Here is a 22641-nt window from a genome sequence, read left to right as displayed (position 1 = left end):
TTTTCGACCGATTCAACCCGTTCCAACTTCCAACTGTTCATCTTTTGCCTACCTATTCCACAACTTCCCACTTACAAAAAAATTCCAAATTTTCAAATTTGAAATTCAACCAAATTCTTCGTAATTTCGTTTTTCTACTCTAATTTCTACATTTTTCAACCGATTCAACCCATTCCAACTTTCAACTGTTCATCTTTTGCCTGCCTATTCCACAATTTCTCACCTATCAAAAATTCCAAAATTTCAAATTTGAAATTCAACCGAATTCTCCAAAATTTCGTTTTTCTACTCTAACTTCTACGTTTTTCAACCGATTCAACCCATTCCAACTTTCAACTGTTCATCTTTTGCCTACCTATTCCACACCTTCCCACTTACCAAAATTTCCAAATTTTCAATTTTGAAATTCAACCAAATTCTACAAAATTTGGTTTTTCTACTCTAATTTCTACATTTTTCAACCGATTCAACCCATTCCAACTTTATTCACTTTGGTCACCTCATCCTTACCATATTCACCCCCTTCACCCCCACTTCCACTATGCTTACAAAATTCAACCCTTGACCCCCACTTCCAGTGTGGCGGCCATCTTGGATTGACCCTGAAGTGCTCCCAATGAACCTAGAATGAACCGGAAGTGGCCCAAATCAAACCGGAAGTGACCTTAGGTAAACAGGAAGTGACCTCAGGTAAACCGGAAGTGACCCCAAATCAAACCGGAAGTGACCTTTTTAAACCGGAAGTGGCCTTTTTAAACCGGAAGTGACCCCAAATAAACCGGAAGTGACCTCAGCTGGACCGGAAGTGCCTCTAATCAGACCGGAAGTGACCCAAATGGACCGGAAGTGACCCAAATCAACCCGGAAGTGAACTTATTTCAACATTAACTGCCATAAATAGCTACATTAGGCGCTAACTTTTGCATTTTTTGTCCGATTGAACCCGTTTCAACATTTTAACCCCAAAAGTGAACCTCCTGAAGCTGTTTTTTTTACGTTTTGTTCCAAATTTCAAAATATTTTGGCGCAATTGCTTTTTCTTTTAATTCCCATTCATTCTCTATGGGGATTCAACATTTGCTCTCACTTCTACATTTTTTAACCGATTCAACCCGTTCCAACATTCAACTGTTCATCCTTTGCCTGCCTATTCCACAACTTTCCACTTACCAAAAATTCCAAAAATCAAATTTGAAATTCAACCATATTCTCAAAAATTTAGTATTACACTTCTATTTTCCACATTTCTCAAGAAATTCAACTCATTTCAACATCATTCGGCATCATTCCCCAAGAAGTGATTCAAAGTCTTCGCCTTCACACGCAATTTCTCCAGAAATTGCATTTTCTAGTTATTATTATTATATTTTATTCTCCACACTTTTTTGTCCCGCTTCTTCTTCCACATAATTCATCCGATTCACTCCGTTCCACTTTTGACGTATTCCAAATATTCACGAGATGAGCGCTTCCATTTTTCTCGTTCCGAAAATTTTCCGATTTCGCAAAATTCGCGAATTTACGACAAATTTTTCCCCATTCATTCTCAATGGCAGATTCTACATTTCACATTTACGTCATTCCCCTTTTAAATTCACCTCATTCAGCACATTCAAACCACATTCGGAATGATTCTCGACATTCCCAAAATTCCCAAATTCAAAAATTTCACGTTTTCACGTTAAAAATTCCGACAAAATTTCCCGAAATTTCGTTTTTCACCTCTAGTTTCTACATTTTTCAACCGATTCAATCCATTCCAATTTTCAACTGTTCATCTTTTGCCTGCCTATTCCACAACTTCTCACCTACCAAAAATTCCAAAATTTCAAATTTGAAATTCAACCAAATTCTCCAAAGTTTCGTTTTTCTACTCTAACTTCTACGTTTTTCAACCGATTCAACCCATTCGAACTTTCAACTGTTCATCTTTTGCCTACCTATTCCACACCTTCCCACTTACCAAAATTTCCAAATTTTCAATTTTGAAATTCAACCAAATTCTACAAAATTTGGTTTTTCTACTCTAATTTCTACATTTTTCAACCGATTCAACCCATTCCAACTTTATTCACTTTGGTCACCTCATCCTTACCATATTCACCCCCTTCACCCCCACTTCCACTATGCTTACACAATTCAACCCTTGACCCCCACTTCCAGTGTGGCGGCCATCTTGGATTGACCCTGAAGTGCTCCCAATGACCCTAGAATGAACCGGAAGTGCCCCAAATCGAACCGGAAGTGACCTTAGGTAAACAGGAAGTGACCTTAGGTAAACCGGAAGTGACCCCAAATCAAACCGGAAGTGACCTTTTTAAACCGGAAGTGACCTTTTTAAACCGGAAGTGACCCCAAATAAACCGGAAGTGACCTCAGCTAGACCGGAAGTGCCTCTAATCAAACCGGAAGTGACCCAAATAGACCGGAAGTGACCCAAATCAAACCGGAAGTGACCCCAAATGAACCGGAAGTGACCTCAAGTAAACCGGAAGTGACCCCAAATCAAACCGGAAGTGACCTTTTTAAACCGGAAGTGACCTTCTTAAACCGGAAGTGACCCCAAATAAACCGGAAGTGACCTCTTCTAGACCGGAAGTGCCTCTAATGAAACCGGAAGTGACCCAAATACACCGGAAGTTACCCAAATCACCCCGGAAGCGACCTTATTTCAACATTAACTGCCCTAAATAGCTACATTAGTCGCTAACTTTTGCATTTTTTGTCCGATTGAACCCATTTCAACATTTTAATTATTATATTTTATTCTCCACACTTTTTTGTCCCGCTTCTTCTTCCACATAATTCATCCGATTCACTCCGTTCCACTTTTGACGTATTCCAAATATTCACGAGATGAGCGCTTCCATTTTTCTCGTTCCGAAAATTTTCCGATTTCGCAAAATTCGCGAATTTACGACAAATTTTTCCCCATTCATTCTCAATGGCAGATTCTACATTTCACATTTACGTCATTCCCCTTTTAAATTCACCTCATTCAGCACATTCAAACCACATTCGGAATGATTCTCGACATTCCCAAAATTCCCAAATTCAAAAATTTCACGTTTTCACGTTAAAAATTCCGACAAAATTTCACGAAATTTCGTTTTTCACCTCTAGTTTCTACATTTTTCAACCGATTCAACCCATTCCAATTTTCAACTGTTCATCTTTTGCCTGCCTATTCCACAACTTCTCACCTACCAAAAATTCCAAAATTTCAAATTTGAAATTCAACCAAATTCTCCAAAATTTCGTTTTTCTACTCTAACTTCTACGTTTTTCAACCGATTCAACCCATTCCAACTTTCAACTGTTCATCTTTTGCCTACCTATTCCACACCTTCCCACTTACCAAAATTTCCAAATTTTCAATTTTGAAATTCAACCAAATTCTACAAAATTTGGTTTTTCTACTCTAATTTCTACATTTTTCAACCGATTCAACCCATTCCAACTTTATTCACTTTGGTCACCTCATCCTTACCATATTCACCCCCTTCACCCCCACTTCCACTATGCTTACACAATTCAACCCTTGACCCCCACTTCCAGTGTGGCGGCCATCTTGGATTGACCCTGAAGTGCTCCCAATGACCCTAGAATGAACCGGAAGTGCCCCAAATCGAACCGGAAGTGACCTTAGGTAAACAGGAAGTGACCTTAGGTAAACCGGAAGTGACCCCAAATCAAACCGGAAGTGACCTTTTTAAACCGGAAGTGACCTTTTTAAACCGGAAGTGACCCCAAATAAACCGGAAGTGACCTCAGCTAGACCGGAAGTGCCTCTATTCAAACCGGAAGTGACCCAAATAGACCGGAAGTGACCCAAATCAACCCGGAAGTGAACTTATTTCAACATTAACTGCCCTAAATAGCTACATTAGGCGCTAACATTTGCTTTTTTTGTCCGATTGAACTCGTTTCAACATTTTAACCCCAAAAGTGAACCTCCTGAAGCTGTTTTTTTACATTTTGTTCCAAATTTCAAAATATTTTGGCGCAATTGCTTTTTCTTTTAATTCCCATTCATTCTCTATGGGGATTCAACATTTGCTCTCACTTCTACATTTTTTAACCGATTCAACCCGTTCCAACATTCAACTGTTCATCTTTTGCCTACCTATTCCACAACCTCCCACTTACCACAAATTCCAAACTTCAAATTTGAAATTCAACCAAATTCTCCAAAATTTAGTATTACACTTCTATTTTCCACATTTCTCAAGAAATTCAACTCATTTAGACATCATTCGCCATCATTCCCCAAGAAGTGATTCAAAGTCTTCGCCTTCACACGCAATTTCTCCAGAAATTGCATTTTCTAGTTATTATTATTCTTCTATTTTATTCTCCACACTTTTTTGTCCCGCTTCTTCTTCCACATAGTTCATCCGATTCACTCCGTTCCACTTTTGACGTGTTCCAAATATTCACGAGATGAGCGCTTCCATTTTTCTCGTTCCGAAAATTTTCCGATTTCGCAAAATTCGCGAACTTACGACAAATTTTTCCCCATTCATTCTTAATGGCAGATTCGACATTTCACATTTACATCATTCCACTTTTTTCTACATTGTTCAACCGATTCAACTCATTCCAACTTTCAACTGTTCATCTTTTGCCTACCTATTCCACAACTTCCCACTTACCAAAAATTCCAAATTTGAAATTCAACCAAATTCTCCAAAAATTCGTTTTTCCACTCTAACTTTTACGTTTTTCAACCGATTCAACCCATTCCAACTTTCAACTGTTCATCTTTTTCTAACTATTCCACAACTTCCAACTTATGAAAAATTCCAAATTTTCAAATTTGGAATTCAACCAAATTCTCAAAAATTTTGTTTTTCTACTCTAATTTCTACATTTTTCAACCGATTCAACTCATTCCAACTTTCAACTCTTCATCTTTTGCCTACCTATTCCACAACTTACCACTTACCAAAAATTCCATATTTGAAATTCAACCAAATTCTCCAACATTTTGTTTTTCTACTCTAATTTCTACATTGTTCAACCGATTCAACCCATTCCAACTTTCAACTCTTCATCTTTTGCCTACCTATTCCACAACTTCCGACTTACCAAAAATTCCAAATTTGGAATTCAACCAAATTCTCAAAAATTTTGTTTTTCTACTCTAATTTCTACATTTTTTAACCGATTCAACTCATTCCAACTTTCAACTGTTCATGTTTTGCCTACCTATTCCACAACTTCCCGTTTACCAAAAATTCCAAATTTGAAATTCAACCAAATTCTCCAAAAATTTCGTTTTTCTAATCTAATTTCTACATTGTTCAACCGATTCAACCCATTCCAACTTTCAACTCTTCATCTTTTGCCTACCTATTCCACAACTTCCCACTTACCAAAAATTCCATATTTGAAATTCAACCAAATTCTCCAACATTTTGTTTTTCTACTCTAATTTCTACATTGTTCAACCGATTCAACCCATTCCAACTTTCAACTCTTCATCTTTGGCCTACCTATTCCACAACTTCCGACTTACCAAAAATTCCAAATTTGAAATTCAACCAAAATCTCCAAAATTTCGTTTTTCTACTGTAATTTCTACATTGTTCAACCGATTCAACCCATTCCAACTTTCAACTCTTCATCTTTTGCCTACCTATTCCACAATTTCCCACTTCCCAAAAATTAAAAATTTGAAATTCAACCAAATTCTCAAACATTTTGTTTTTCTACTCTAATCTTTACATTGTGCAACCGATTCAATCCATTCCAACTTTCAACTTTTCATCTTTTGCTTACCTATTTCACAACTTCCCACTTACCAAAAATTCCAAATTTGAAATTCAACCAAATTCTGCAAAATTTCGTTTTTCGACTCTAATTTGTACATTTTTCAACCGATTCAACCCATTCCAACTTTCAACTCTTCATCTTTTGCCTACGTATTACACAACTTCCCACTTACCAAAAATCCCAAATTTGAAATTCAACCAAATTCTCCAAAATTTCGTTTTTCTACTCTCATTTCTACATTTCTCTACCGATTCAACCCATTCCAACTTTCAACTCTTCATCTTTTGCTTACCTATTCCACAACTTCCCCTTACAAAAAATTCCAAATTTTGAAATTTGAAATTCAACCAAATTCTCCAAAAATGTGTTTTTCTACTCTAATTTTCACATTGTTCAACCGATTCAACTCATTCCAACTTTCAACTCTTCATCGTTTTCCTACCTATTCCCCAAATTTCCACTTGCCATAAATTCCACATTTTAAGATTTTAAACTCAACCAAATTCTCCAAAATTCTGAAATTCCACCAAATTCTCCAAAATTCCGTTTTTCACCTCTATTTTCTACATTTCTCAAGTAATTCAACTCGTTTCAGCATAATTCGCCAGCATTCCCCAAGAAGTGATTCAAAGTCTTCGCCTTCACACGCAATTTCTCCAGAAATTGCATTTTCTAGTTATTATTGTGTGAAGGCGATGGCCTTCACACATATGTTATTCTACACCATTCTCTATTATTGTGTGAAGGCGATGGCCTTCACACATATGTTATTCTACACCATTCTCTATTATTATTATTATTCTTCTATTTTATTCCCGCCACTTTTTTGTCCCGCTTCTTCTTCCACATAATTCATCCGATTCACTCCGTTCCACTTTTGACGTATTCCAAATATTCACGAGATGAGCGCTTCCATTTTTCTCGTTCCGAAAATTTTCCGATTTCGCAAAATTCGCGAATTTACGACAAATTTTTCCCCATTCATTCTCAATGGCAGATTCGACATTTCACATTTACGTCATTCCCATTTTAAATTCACCTCATTCAGCACATTCAAACCACATTCGGAATGATTCTCGACATTCCCAAAATTCCCAAATTCAAAAATTTCACGTTTTCACGTTAAAAATTTCGACAAAATTTCACAAAATTCCGTTTTTCACTTCTAATTTCTACATTTTTTGACCGATTCAACCCATTCCAACTTTCAACTGTTCATCTTTTCATTCGGCATCATTCCCCAAGAAGTGATTCAAAGTCTTCGCCTTCACACGCAATTTCTCCAGAAATTGCATTTTCTAGTTATTATTATTATTATATTTTATTCTCCACACTTTTTTGTCCCGCTTCTTCTTCCACATAATTCATCCGATTCACTCCGTTCCACTTTTGACGTATTCCAAATATTCACGAGATGAGCGCTTCCATTTTTCTCGTTCCGAAAATTTTCCGATTTCGCAAAATTCGCGAATTTACGACAAATTTTTCCCCATTCATTCTCAATGGCAGATTCTACATTTCACATTTACGTCATTCCCCTTTTAAATTCACCTCATTCAGCACATTCAAACCACATTCGGAATGATTCTCGACATTCCCAAAATTCCCAAATTCAAAAATTTCACGTTTTCACGTTAAAAATTCCGACAAAATTTCCCGAAATTTCGTTTTTCACCTCTAGTTTCTACATTTTTCAACCGATTCAATCCATTCCAATTTTCAACTGTTCATCTTTTGCCTGCCTATTCCACAACTTCTCACCTACCAAAAATTCCAAAATTTCAAATTTGAAATTCAACCAAATTCTCCAAAGTTTCGTTTTTCTACTCTAACTTCTACGTTTTTCAACCGATTCAACCCATTCGAACTTTCAACTGTTCATCTTTTGCCTACCTATTCCACACCTTCCCACTTACCAAAATTTCCAAATTTTCAATTTTGAAATTCAACCAAATTCTACAAAATTTGGTTTTTCTACTCTAATTTCTACATTTTTCAACCGATTCAACCCATTCCAACTTTATTCACTTTGGTCACCTCATCCTTACCATATTCACCCCCTTCACCCCCACTTCCACTATGCTTACACAATTCAACCCTTGACCCCCACTTCCAGTGTGGCGGCCATCTTGGATTGACCCTGAAGTGCTCCCAATGACCCTAGAATGAACCGGAAGTGCCCCAAATCGAACCGGAAGTGACCTTAGGTAAACAGGAAGTGACCTTAGGTAAACCGGAAGTGACCCCAAATCAAACCGGAAGTGACCTTTTTAAACCGGAAGTGACCTTTTTAAACCGGAAGTGACCCCAAATAAACCGGAAGTGACCTCAGCTAGACCGGAAGTGCCTCTAATCAAACCGGAAGTGACCCAAATAGACCGGAAGTGACCCAAATCAAACCGGAAGTGACCCCAAATGAACCGGAAGTGACCTCAAGTAAACCGGAAGTGACCCCAAATCAAACCGGAAGTGACCTTTTTAAACCGGAAGTGACCTTCTTAAACCGGAAGTGACCCCAAATAAACCGGAAGTGACCTCTTCTAGACCGGAAGTGCCTCTAATGAAACCGGAAGTGACCCAAATACACCGGAAGTTACCCAAATCACCCCGGAAGCGACCTTATTTCAACATTAACTGCCCTAAATAGCTACATTAGTCGCTAACTTTTGCATTTTTTGTCCGATTGAACCCATTTCAACATTTTAATTATTATATTTTATTCTCCACACTTTTTTGTCCCGCTTCTTCTTCCACATAATTCATCCGATTCACTCCGTTCCACTTTTGACGTATTCCAAATATTCACGAGATGAGCGCTTCCATTTTTCTCGTTCCGAAAATTTTCCGATTTCGCAAAATTCGCGAATTTACGACAAATTTTTCCCCATTCATTCTCAATGGCAGATTCTACATTTCACATTTACGTCATTCCCCTTTTAAATTCACCTCATTCAGCACATTCAAACCACATTCGGAATGATTCTCGACATTCCCAAAATTCCCAAATTCAAAAATTTCACGTTTTCACGTTAAAAATTCCGACAAAATTTCACGAAATTTCGTTTTTCACCTCTAGTTTCTACATTTTTCAACCGATTCAACCCATTCCAATTTTCAACTGTTCATCTTTTGCCTGCCTATTCCACAACTTCTCACCTACCAAAAATTCCAAAATTTCAAATTTGAAATTCAACCAAATTCTCCAAAATTTCGTTTTTCTACTCTAACTTCTACGTTTTTCAACCGATTCAACCCATTCCAACTTTCAACTGTTCATCTTTTGCCTACCTATTCCACACCTTCCCACTTACCAAAATTTCCAAATTTTCAATTTTGAAATTCAACCAAATTCTACAAAATTTGGTTTTTCTACTCTAATTTCTACATTTTTCAACCGATTCAACCCATTCCAACTTTATTCACTTTGGTCACCTCATCCTTACCATATTCACCCCCTTCACCCCCACTTCCACTATGCTTACACAATTCAACCCTTGACCCCCACTTCCAGTGTGGCGGCCATCTTGGATTGACCCTGAAGTGCTCCCAATGACCCTAGAATGAACCGGAAGTGCCCCAAATCGAACCGGAAGTGACCTTAGGTAAACAGGAAGTGACCTTAGGTAAACCGGAAGTGACCCCAAATCAAACCGGAAGTGACCTTTTTAAACCGGAAGTGACCTTTTTAAACCGGAAGTGACCCCAAATAAACCGGAAGTGACCTCAGCTAGACCGGAAGTGCCTCTATTCAAACCGGAAGTGACCCAAATAGACCGGAAGTGACCCAAATCAACCCGGAAGTGAACTTATTTCAACATTAACTGCCCTAAATAGCTACATTAGGCGCTAACATTTGCTTTTTTTGTCCGATTGAACTCGTTTCAACATTTTAACCCCAAAAGTGAACCTCCTGAAGCTGTTTTTTTACATTTTGTTCCAAATTTCAAAATATTTTGGCGCAATTGCTTTTTCTTTTAATTCCCATTCATTCTCTATGGGGATTCAACATTTGCTCTCACTTCTACATTTTTTAACCGATTCAACCCGTTCCAACATTCAACTGTTCATCTTTTGCCTACCTATTCCACAACCTCCCACTTACCACAAATTCCAAACTTCAAATTTGAAATTCAACCAAATTCTCCAAAATTTAGTATTACACTTCTATTTTCCACATTTCTCAAGAAATTCAACTCATTTAGACATCATTCGCCATCATTCCCCAAGAAGTGATTCAAAGTCTTCGCCTTCACACGCAATTTCTCCAGAAATTGCATTTTCTAGTTATTATTATTCTTCTATTTTATTCTCCACACTTTTTTGTCCCGCTTCTTCTTCCACATAGTTCATCCGATTCACTCCGTTCCACTTTTGACGTGTTCCAAATATTCACGAGATGAGCGCTTCCATTTTTCTCGTTCCGAAAATTTTCCGATTTCGCAAAATTCGCGAACTTACGACAAATTTTTCCCCATTCATTCTTAATGGCAGATTCGACATTTCACATTTACATCATTCCACTTTTTTCTACATTGTTCAACCGATTCAACTCATTCCAACTTTCAACTGTTCATCTTTTGCCTACCTATTCCACAACTTCCCACTTACCAAAAATTCCAAATTTGAAATTCAACCAAATTCTCCAAAAATTCGTTTTTCCACTCTAACTTTTACGTTTTTCAACCGATTCAACCCATTCCAACTTTCAACTGTTCATCTTTTTCTAACTATTCCACAACTTCCAACTTATGAAAAATTCCAAATTTTCAAATTTGGAATTCAACCAAATTCTCAAAAATTTTGTTTTTCTACTCTAATTTCTACATTTTTCAACCGATTCAACTCATTCCAACTTTCAACTCTTCATCTTTTGCCTACCTATTCCACAACTTACCACTTACCAAAAATTCCATATTTGAAATTCAACCAAATTCTCCAACATTTTGTTTTTCTACTCTAATTTCTACATTGTTCAACCGATTCAACCCATTCCAACTTTCAACTCTTCATCTTTTGCCTACCTATTCCACAACTTCCGACTTACCAAAAATTCCAAATTTGGAATTCAACCAAATTCTCAAAAATTTTGTTTTTCTACTCTAATTTCTACATTTTTTAACCGATTCAACTCATTCCAACTTTCAACTGTTCATGTTTTGCCTACCTATTCCACAACTTCCCGTTTACCAAAAATTCCAAATTTGAAATTCAACCAAATTCTCCAAAAATTTCGTTTTTCTAATCTAATTTCTACATTGTTCAACCGATTCAACCCATTCCAACTTTCAACTCTTCATCTTTTGCCTACCTATTCCACAACTTCCCACTTACCAAAAATTCCATATTTGAAATTCAACCAAATTCTCCAACATTTTGTTTTTCTACTCTAATTTCTACATTGTTCAACCGATTCAACCCATTCCAACTTTCAACTCTTCATCTTTGGCCTACCTATTCCACAACTTCCGACTTACCAAAAATTCCAAATTTGAAATTCAACCAAAATCTCCAAAATTTCGTTTTTCTACTGTAATTTCTACATTGTTCAACCGATTCAACCCATTCCAACTTTCAACTCTTCATCTTTTGCCTACCTATTCCACAATTTCCCACTTACCAAAAATTAAAAATTTGAAATTCAACCAAATTCTCAAACATTTTGTTTTTCTACTCTAATCTTTACATTGTGCAACCGATTCAATCCATTCCAACTTTCAACTTTTCATCTTTTGCTTACCTATTTCACAACTTCCCACTTACCAAAAATTCCAAATTTGAAATTCAACCAAATTCTGCAAAATTTCGTTTTTCGACTCTAATTTGTACATTTTTCAACCGATTCAACCCATTCCAACTTTCAACTCTTCATCTTTTGCCTACGTATTACACAACTTCCCACTTACCAAAAATCCCAAATTTGAAATTCAACCAAATTCTCCAAAATTTCGTTTTTCTACTCTCATTTCTACATTTCTCTACCGATTCAACCCATTCCAACTTTCAACTCTTCATCTTTTGCTTACCTATTCCACAACTTCCCCTTACAAAAAATTCCAAATTTTGAAATTTGAAATTCAACCAAATTCTCCAAAAATGTGTTTTTCTACTCTAATTTTCACGTTATTCAACCGATTCAACTCATTCCAACTTTCAACTCTTCATCTTTTTCCTACCTATTCCCCAAATTTCCACTTGCCATAAATTCCACATTTTAAGATTTTAAACTCAACCAAATTCTCCAAAATTCTGAAATTCCACCAAATTCTCCAAAATTCCGTTTTTCACCTCTATTTTCTACATTTCTCAAGTAATTCAACTCGTTTCAGCATAATTCGCCAGCATTCCCCAAGAAGTGATTCAAAGTCTTCGCCTTCACACGCAATTTCTCCAGAAATTGCATTTTCTAGTTATTATTATTATTCAACTTATTCCTCCCACGTTTTTGGCACCTAACTAGTCCTACATGCTTCAACCGATTCACCCCGTTCAAACTTTCACACATTACAAAAATTCATGGCATGCTTGCTACCATTTTTTTTGTTGATAACATTTACCGTTTTTGTGTAATTAGCAAATTTGTGACTTTTAAATCTCCATTCATTCTTAATGGAGATTTCAACACGAGCCATTTTCCCGCGTGGGTTCGAATTTTACAGTGGGCGGAATTTATTTTCGAAAAAAGTAGAATAACAATAGTGTGAAGGTCTTCGCCTTCACACACGCAATTTCTCCAGGAATTGCAGATTGCTAGTTATTATTCAACTTATTCCTCCCACTTTTTTGGCACCTAACTAGTCCTACATGCTTCAACCGATTCACCCCGTTCAAACTTTCACACATTCCAAATATTCATGTCTTGCTTGCTACCATTTTTTTTGTTGATAACATTTACCGTTTTTGTGTAATTAGCAAATTTGTGACTTTTAAATCCCCATTCATTCTTAATGGCAATTCCAACACGAGCCATTTCCCTGCGTGGGTTCGAATTTTACATGTGTCACATTGGGCGTCTCACCATTACACAAACTCACACGACACTGGCTGCAGTTTTTTTCGTCATAAACATTTATCGTGTTTGCATAATTAGTACATTTGTGGTGTAAAATTACGCATTCATTCTTAATGGCGTATTCAACATGAACATTCATCACATTAAGCGAATTCCACCACCTTAAAAGAGAAAACCAATTAGCTCAGGTGGTAACGTGGGCACTTCTTAACTCTAGCCATGTCAATGTGTGAGTTCGATTCCAACTGTGGGTACTGTTTTTTTTTCCTTTTTATTCACTGCTTCTTATTTTTTACGCTTATGATTTGTAACTTGTCATTTTACCATTTATTTTAATAATAACCTTTTTATTCTTCCCGCTTATCATTTGTAACTCTCGTCATTTTCCCATTTATTGTATAAATAATTTAATTTCCTTTATATTCTTCCCGCTTATCATTTTTATCATTTATCATTTATAACTTTTGTCATTTTCCCATTTATTTTATAATAATTTAATTTCCTTTTTATTCTTCCCGCTTAAAGTAGAATAACAATAGTGCGAAGGTCTTCGCCTTCACACACAATTTCTCCAGAAATTGCAATTCTAGTTGTGTGAAGGCGAAGGCCTTCACACATTGTTATTCTACTTTATTATTATTATTATTATTATTATTATTATTATTATTATTATTATTATTATTATTATTCAACTTATTCCTCTCACTTTTTTGGCACCTAACTAGTCCTACATGCTTCAACCGATTCACCCCGTTCAAACTTTCACACATTCCAAAAATTCATGGCATGCTTGCTACCATTTTTTTTGTTCTTAACATTTACCGTTTTTGTGTAATTAGCAAATTTGTGACTTATAATTCCCCATTCATTCTTAATGGCAGTTTCAACACGAGCCATTTCCCTGCGTGGGTTCGAATTTTACATGTGTCACATTGTGCGTCTCACCATTACACAAACTCATACGACACTGGCTGCAGTTTTTTTCGTCATAAACATTTATCGTTTTTGCGCAATTAGTACATTTGTGGTGTAAAATTACGCATCCATTCTCAATGGCGCATTCAACATGAACATTAATCACATTAAGCGAATTCCACCACTTTAAAAAAGAAAACCAATTAGCTCAGGTGGTAACGCGGGCACTTCTTGACTCTAGCCGGTTCCCCGCATGAGTTCGATTCCAACTGTGGGTACCGTTTTTTTTACTTTTTATTCACTGCTTCATATTTTTTACGCTTATGATTTTACCATTTATTTTAATAATAATTTATTTTCCTTTTTATTCTTCCCGCTTATCATTTATAACGTTTATCATTTGTAACTTTTGTCATTTTCCCATTTATTTTATAATAATTTTATTTCCTTTATATTCTTCCCGATTATCATTTTTAACGTTTATCATTTGTAACTTTTGTCATTTTCCCATTTATTTTATAATAATTTAATTTCCTTTATATTCTTCCCGATTATCATTTTTAACGTTTATCATTTGTAACTTTTGTCATTTTCCCATTTATTTTATAATAATTTAATTTCCTTTTTATTCTTTCCGCTTATTATTAACGTTTATCATTTGTAACTCTCGTCATTTTCCCATTTATTTTATTCATCATTTATCATCATTTATTTCCCTTTTTCATTTTTCCTTTCTTTCATTTCGAATAAAGTAGAATAACAATAGTGCGAAGGTCTTCGCCTTCACACGCAATTTCTCCAGAAATTGCAATTCTAGTTATTATTATTATTAAACAACTTATTCCGCCCACTTTTTTGGCACCTAACTAGTCCTACATGCTTCAACCGATTCACCCCGTTCAAACTTTCATACATTCCAAAAATTCATGGCATGCTTGCTACCATTTTTTTTGTTCTTAACATTTACCGTTTTTGTGTAATTAGCAAATTTGTGACTTATAATTCCCCATTCATTCTTAATGGCAGTTTCAACACGAGCCATTTCCCTGCGTGGGTTCGAATTTTACATGTGTCACATTGTGCGTCTCACCATTACACAAACTCACACGACACTGGCTGCAGTTTTTTTCGTCATAAACATTTATCGTTTTTGCATAATTAGTACATTTGTGGTGTAAAATTACGCATTCATTCTTAATGGCGTATTCAACATGAACATTCATCACATTAAGCGAATTCCACCACTTTAAAAAAGAGAACCAATTAGCTCAGGTGGTAACGTGGGCACTTCTTAACTCTAGCCATGTCCCCGTGTGAGTTCGATTCCAACTGTTGGTACTGTTTTTTTTCCTTTTTATTCACTGCTTATTTTTTACGCTTATGATTTGTATCTTGTCATTTTACCATTTATTTTAATAATAACCTTTTTATTCTTCCCGCTTATCATTTGTAACTCTCGTCATTTTCCCATTTATTGTGTAAATAATTTTATTTCCTTTATATTCTTCCCGCTTATCATTTTTATCATTTATCATTTGTAACTTTTGTCATTTTCCCATTTATTTTATAATAATTTAATTTTCTTTTTATTCTTCCCGCTTATCATTTTTATCATTTATCATTTGTAACTTTTGTCACTTTCCCATTTATTTCATAATAATTTAATTTCCTTTTTATTCTTCCCGCTTAAAGTAGAATAACAATAGTGCGAAGGTCTTCGCCTTCACACGCAATTTCTCCAGAAATTGCAATTCTAGTTATTATTATTATTCAACTTATTCCTCCCACGTTTTTGGCACCTAACTAGTCCTACATGCTTCAACCGATTCACCCCGTTCAAACTTTCACACATTACAAAAATTCATGGCATGCTTGCTACCATTTTTTTTGTTGATAACATTTACCGTTTTTGTGTAATTAGCAAATTTGTGACTTTTAAATCTCCATTCATTCTTAATGGAGATTTCAACACGAGCCATTTTCCCGCGTGGGTTCGAATTTTACAGTGGGCGGAATTTATTTTCGAAAAAAGTAGAATAACAATAGTGTGAAGGTCTTCGCCTTCACACACGCAATTTCTCCAGGAATTGCAGATTGCTAGTTATTATTCAACTTATTCCTCCCACTTTTTTGGCACCTAACTAGTCCTACATGCTTCAACCGATTCACCCCGTTCAAACTTTCACACATTCCAAAAATTTATGGCATGCTTGCTACCATTTTTTTTTGTTGATAACATTTACCGTTTTTGTGTAATTAGCAAATTTGTGACTTTTAAATCCCCATTCATTCTTAATGGCGATTTCAACACGAGCCATTTTCCCGCGTGGGTTCGAATTTTACAGTGGGCGGAATTTATTTTCGAAAAAAGTAGAATAACAATAAGGCGAAGACCTTCACACGCAATTTCTCCAGGAATTACAGAATGCTAGTATTGTTAGTGACTATAGAAACACGACCTGTTCTGAATTACGCATATCAACACACAATTTTGGATTATTTTATATTATTTTGTTTTGCTATGATATACTTTGAAACTTAAGTATTTTAATCTGCTAACTAGGAGAACCTATGATCATCGTTACGATTATGTGCTAAGGTGACTATTGTGAAAACATGGTTTATTGTTGCAATGTTTAATCGATATCAAACATTTATTTAACATTGATGTTCCATTTACACATGAATGTATAAATGTGAGCAAAGACAGAGAGGAGGCAAGGGTTAATAGGTAATGAACCTAAAACAATTTGTTTCATATAAAAGAAACCAGGGAAGTGATTAAAAAGGAAAAACAAGATGAACTTAGTACAGCTACTACGAAGAAGTTATGGAGAGAACTGCGTCAAGGAATTTCGCCTCCTCGAAAAACTGACGAAAAAACGAGCCCGCTACAGGAACCACCTGAGGTTCAATCTACGCAGCCGAGACGAAGAGGTAACGCCGGCCAGCCTGACAATCAAGAACCCAATCCCGACCAGGAATGCGGAAAGGATTATCAGAAGAGTGCGGATGACTCTGGTCAAAGAACGGATACGCTGCACAACTAACAAACTCAACAACATCAACGATGAACGACAGCAACTGACGGAACAATTCAAACACCGGTATGCCCTGGACAATAACACAGAAACAACACTACACGGACATTAGATAATATACACGAACAGGAATTTGCCGCCAAAAAAAACGACACATCGGGAAATTGGACAGACTCATCGCACAAAAGAAGGCACAACCGGACCACACACATATCAATGATAAATGGATTCACAATATGTCACGCCACAAACTCACTCAAACCACTACTCATTGAAAATAAAATAAACAAACAGGCATACAATCACTTAATACCCACAGTAAACATCATCCCCAGAATTTATGGCACACCAAAAATCCATAAACTAGGTACACCTCTCCGCCCCATCGTAGACAGCATAGGGTCAGTCACATACAACCTTTCAAAAGTACTCACAGAAAAGATAAAACCACTACTAGGACTCACGGATCGACACTGCAAAAACTCGAAACAACTCGCCACAGAACTCACACACATAAAAGTACAGAAAGATGAAATGTTCATATCACACGACGTCATTTCACTCTTCACAAAAACACCCACACAGGCCACCATACACATAGTACATGACAGACTATCAGCAGACAGGACACTCAAGAAACGCACAAATCTAACAGCACAGGACATCACCCAACTACTCCACTTCATCGCCACCTCAACATACTTCCAATACAGAAACACAATCTACAGGCAAAAAGAGGGATTCCCCATGGGAGACCCTCTTTCTGCCATCATGTGCAATTTTTTTATGGAAGATCTAGAACAAAAGGCACTCTTAACAGCTCCGGACACATACAAACCCACATTATGGAGACGCTACGTCGATGACATTCTAGAAAAAACAAAAACAGGACATACACAACACCTCACAGACCATCTTAACACCATAGACACCACCGGTAACATCAAATTCACCCATGAAGAAGAAACAGATCGATCCATACCCTTTCTAGACATCAACATACACCACACAGACAACGGAGACATAAAAGTAAAAGTACACAGAAAACCCACACACCACATACCTCCTCTGGACATCAGAACATCCCACTATACATAAACTGTCAGTAGTCAGAACACTATACGAACGCACAACAATAATCACGGATCCGGAGGACATAACACAGGAAGAACAATACATACAACACGCACTCAAAAAATGTCAGTATCCACAAAGGGCAATAACCAAAGGTGCAGAACAGGTAAAAAACAAAAAAATACAAAACACAGGGGAAAAGAAAGAAACAAACACGGAAACAAGAACCCAGCGGAATGGTGATTTTGCCGTATGTGAGAGGAATTACGGAACACATCTAAAGAGCCATGAAAAAATACAACATAAACACACCTATCAAACCACATACAACACTCCGTCAAATACTGGTCCACCTAAAAGACAAAGTTAACCCAGAAAATAAATGCAATTCTATATACGAAATTCCATGCAAATCATGCAATAAATCGTACATCGGGGAGATAGGAAGGAACTTCATCACAAGAAAAATAGAACACAAGAAGGAGTGTGAGAAGGAGACAGTAACAAGACAAACAAGAGCAATAAAACTACAAGCAGAACAGGAGTAGTGTTCCTAGTCAGCCATAACTGATCACTGTAAAAGAGAAAACCACAACATGGACTGGGAAAAGGCCAGAGTCATCCGCACTGAAGAAAACAAATATCAGCGTTGGATCGGGGAGGCCATTGAGATCCGCAAGCGAGGCCCGAGGACCATCAACAGGGATGAGGGAGCCTATATGCTCTCTACAACCTGGAACAGCATTCTGGAGAGGTGAATGGACAGCAGAAGGCGTGACTCACCTGTCAAATCTGACAGGTGAGCCACACCTTCATCCATCAGCTGATAAAGACGCGTCACTATCACATCGGTGACACTCTGATGAAGGCGGAAGAAACCGCCGAAACATGTCAGGTAATGAACCTAAAACAATTTGTTTGATATAAAAGAAACCAGTGAAGTGATTAAAAAGGAAAAACAAGATGAACTTAGTACAGTGGTTAATAGTGATACTTTGTGGTGGAAGACTGCAATCCCACGCATGAGCCTGACCCGGAGGTCACCTCATCCGGTCAAGGATGGGGCTGCAGTCTATTTTAGAATGAGTCATGGAAAAAAAGACAGGTATAGGACCTAGTGGAAAAACTGGTACGTGACTAAGCTGGCGTACGACCTACGTAGAGCCTATAAAAGGTTCGTTCCGAACGAGAACAGGGCTCTCCCTGTCAGGGCTTTGCCCCTGTGGGTTGCCCGTGGGACAAGAACACCGATGAGACGAAGATAGATTTTTTTATTATTTTTTAGATTAGACCAAAATCTACTAAAATGAATCTCTAGTGTCTTCGAATTGGCCTTTGTCAAATTTTAAGCTTAGGGATAGTCGAGGAGCAAGGACCTCGGTGCAGCAGAAAGGGAGATGCCATTTTTAAGGAGGAGTCCTCTCCCTCCTCAAGGCCGACTTATCTTTTTAAACAAAATTCAGACTTTTGGACTCGACTTTTCCACCAAACAGCATTTGATACCTCTTGCCTCCTACCCTTTTTTTACTATTTGAGAGTTTTACAATCGAGAGAACTTCGAGTCTGAATACTCTTTGCTCTATTGAGATTGGTGAATGGAATTATTGTTCTTTGTTCGAACAATTGAGAATTGTAATTATTTTGCTTGCTTATTCATTACATTTCTTCTTAATCCTTAATTCGGTTATTATTTTGTATTAACTATGTTGAGCATGGTTTTATATGCAATAATTAGAACTTTAGCCCATTGGTCTAGTGGTAGAGCGTCCGCCCTGAGACTGGAAGGTTGTGAATTAAAACCCCGGCCGGGTCATACCAAAGACTATAAAAATTGTCTCCCTGTTTGGCACTCAGCATCAAGGGTTGGAATTGGGGGGTTAGATCACCAAATGATTCCTGAGCGCGGCACCGCTGCTGCTCACTGTTCCCCTCTCCCCCAGGGGATGTATCAAAATCACACGGGGATGGGTTAGATGCAGAGGACAAATTTCACCACACCCAGATGTGTGTGTGTGATGATCATTGGGACTTTAACTTTAAATCTCTTTTGTTTCTCTATCATAGTCATACTGTAAACCGTTCAGTTCTTTTTAAAGTGAAGACAGCTTTTATCCTTGACATCAGGAAGTGTCAGATCTGGTTCGAAATAGTTAACTTAAGACTCAGCTAGTGCGGGAGCGCGTTAGTGTAAATAAACGAATCCCCGCGGTCTTCACAAAGACAGCTAAATATATCCGAGATTTTACAAGTGCAACAAATAGCCGCCAGAAGAAAAAGGGCGCGGTCATTCTGACGCTGTGTCTCAACAGTTACTCTACACGAGCGTCGCTTGACTGTAGAGGAATTCGCGTCCTGAAAAGATTAAATTGATTCCTTCAGAATTAATTTCATAGAGGCGGTCAGCAACTCGGACGAATATTTTCCAAACTCCGGCTTATTTAACTCTCATCTCCCCATGAGAGCTGCGTTAGAGCAGCGGGGCCGAAGGAGAGTTTTAACCCTTTAAACCATAAGTGTCAAAGTCAAGGCCCGGGGGCCAGATACGGCCCGCCACATCATTTTATATGGCCCGGGGAGACAAATTGTGCATTGACTTCATGTGTCAATACTAAAATTGCAAATTGTCTTCACTTAAAAAAAAAATAGAGATATTGCTCAGTTTCTATTACCATGCATCTTTTTAAAATATTTGAACAGTTTTTACTCATCTCTGATTTCAAAACTTGTTTGTTGTGTAGCCTATACTGCAGGCATGTCAAACATACGGCCCGCGGGCTGGATCCGGCCCATTGGATCATTTAATCCGGCCCGGCATAAATTTCTGAGTATGTCAAAAAAAGAAGCAAGTCTCTAGCTCATTTCTATCAAAAGTTATGATTTTTTAAAATAAATACAAACCAAGTGCTCCCTCCGGCCACGGGAGGGCAGTAAATGTGTAAAAGAGCTCACGTCCAGCGGCATTGACACGAGTTAGTACTAAAACCAAACTGTCAATCTTGCTTCACAATTCACCACAAGTTATCGGTCAACACACCCTTCCCAAAATGGCACTGTCAAAAAAAAGAAAAGTGGACACGGAGTGCAGAGTTTTCAAGGAAAAATGGACTGAGCATTATTTATTCACAGAAGTTACTCTGCGCATTTCTCTTGTCTCACAGCTGTTCGTCCGGAGGCACCGGACCGTCCCGATAATGATTTGAAAAAATATAAAGACAACATAACAGATTTTCTGCGAGAGTTTGAGCAGAGGTTTCAGGTATTCAGTGAACTTGAGAACAAATTTGGCTTTTTTCGCTCGCCATTTACAGTGAAGCCTTCTGATATGCCAGCTGACATTCAACTCGAGCTTATTGACTTGCAGTGCGATTCCGCTAAGAAGGATAAATTTGGGTCCGTGGGATTGGATACGTTTTATCAATATCTCGTGCCGGGTTACCCCGAATTAACAGCCATGGCTGCAAACGTTCTATCCATGTTTGGGACTACTTATCTTTGTGAGCAGGTTTTCTCCGTAATGAACAATAATAAAACAAAGCAGCGCTCAGGGTTAACAAATAAACACTTGAATGATACTGTTAAATGTGCTGCTACTCAGGATTTGACACCCATTATTGATACACTTGTGAAGGCAAAAAGATCCCAAGTTTCAGGAGCCAGCAGCAGCAACTAGACTGCATGAGTGCAGTGAAAGAGAAAAAAAGTGTGATGGCACGAAATTTGTTTGCACTCATTAATACAGATCATTAAAAATAAGATTAATCTGGTTTCATATTAAGGGCGGCTCGGTGGCGCACTGGGTAGCACGTCCGCCTCACAGTTAGGAGGGTGCGGGTTCGATTCCACCTCCGGCCCTCCCTGTGCGGAGTTTGCATGTTCTCCCCGAGCCCGCGTGGGTTTTCTCCGGGCACTCCGGTTTCCTCCCACATCCCAAAAACATGCCTGGTAGGCCGATTGATCACTCCAAATTGTCCCTAGGTGTGAGTGCGAGTGCGAATGGTTGTTTGTCTCTGTGTGCCCTGCGATTGGCTGGCAACCGGTTCAGGGTGTCCCCCGCCTACTGCCCGATGACGGCTGGGATAGGCTCCAGCACGCCCGCGACCCCCGTGGGGACCAAGCGGTTCAGAAAATGGATGGATGGATGGATGGTTTCATATTAAAGACAGTTAATATTGTGCAGTATATTCTCAGCTTCAGTAGGCCCAGCCTAGTAGTTTGATCGGATGTAGTATAAGCATGCACTGCTATAACTTTTATTTTGTATTTCTTTTTTATTTATTTCAAAGAAGTATGACAATTAAGGCGAGAATATTTTTTCATAGCTCCCACTAGAGTTTGTTAAGTGTGGTGAGTTGGTTCAGGTGTAAAACTGCATTCACTTCATTGTTAAAATAAACCAGTGAACCATGAAATCATTTTTTTTCATTGTTTGTGAAAAAAATGTGTTGTGCTTAGAAAAGATTCCTTGTCATCCGTGATTATAATATGTAGGGTAGGCTACAAATATAGGCTGAATGATAAAGCATAGTACTGAATAACAAAGCAAAATATTTGGAGTTGACATTCTTTTACTGATCCGGCCCACCTGAGAACAGAAAGTCTGGATCCGGCCCCAGAGCCAAACTGAGTTTGACATGCCTGCTTTAAACGGAGAGCCGGTCGCTTACATAAGATGAGTGCGGATTTGACAGCTGCCATACAAATAAATCTTTTGTTGTGTCACTGACGCGATAGACGAGTGCGTGTTAATTCCTGCACCCACTCAATGAGCACCTTGGAACTCCATAAAGGTACAAGACTATTTAGAGTGGATTATTTCAGTTGGTG

General features: G+C 37.7%; 1 protein-coding gene across 2 annotated transcripts in view; it reads left to right on the top strand.

The window, feature by feature from the left end:
• The window catches only part of plekho2 (pleckstrin homology domain containing, family O member 2), a 214348-nt gene that overhangs the window by 163456 nt on the left and 28251 nt on the right, over positions 1-22641 (top strand). The window lies entirely within an intron of this gene.

Source organism: Syngnathus scovelli, chromosome 4, assembly GCF_024217435.2.
Source record: "Syngnathus scovelli strain Florida chromosome 4, RoL_Ssco_1.2, whole genome shotgun sequence".
NCBI lineage: Eukaryota > Metazoa > Chordata > Actinopteri > Syngnathiformes > Syngnathidae > Syngnathus > Syngnathus scovelli.
This window is presented reverse-complemented; position numbering and strand designations above follow the sequence as displayed.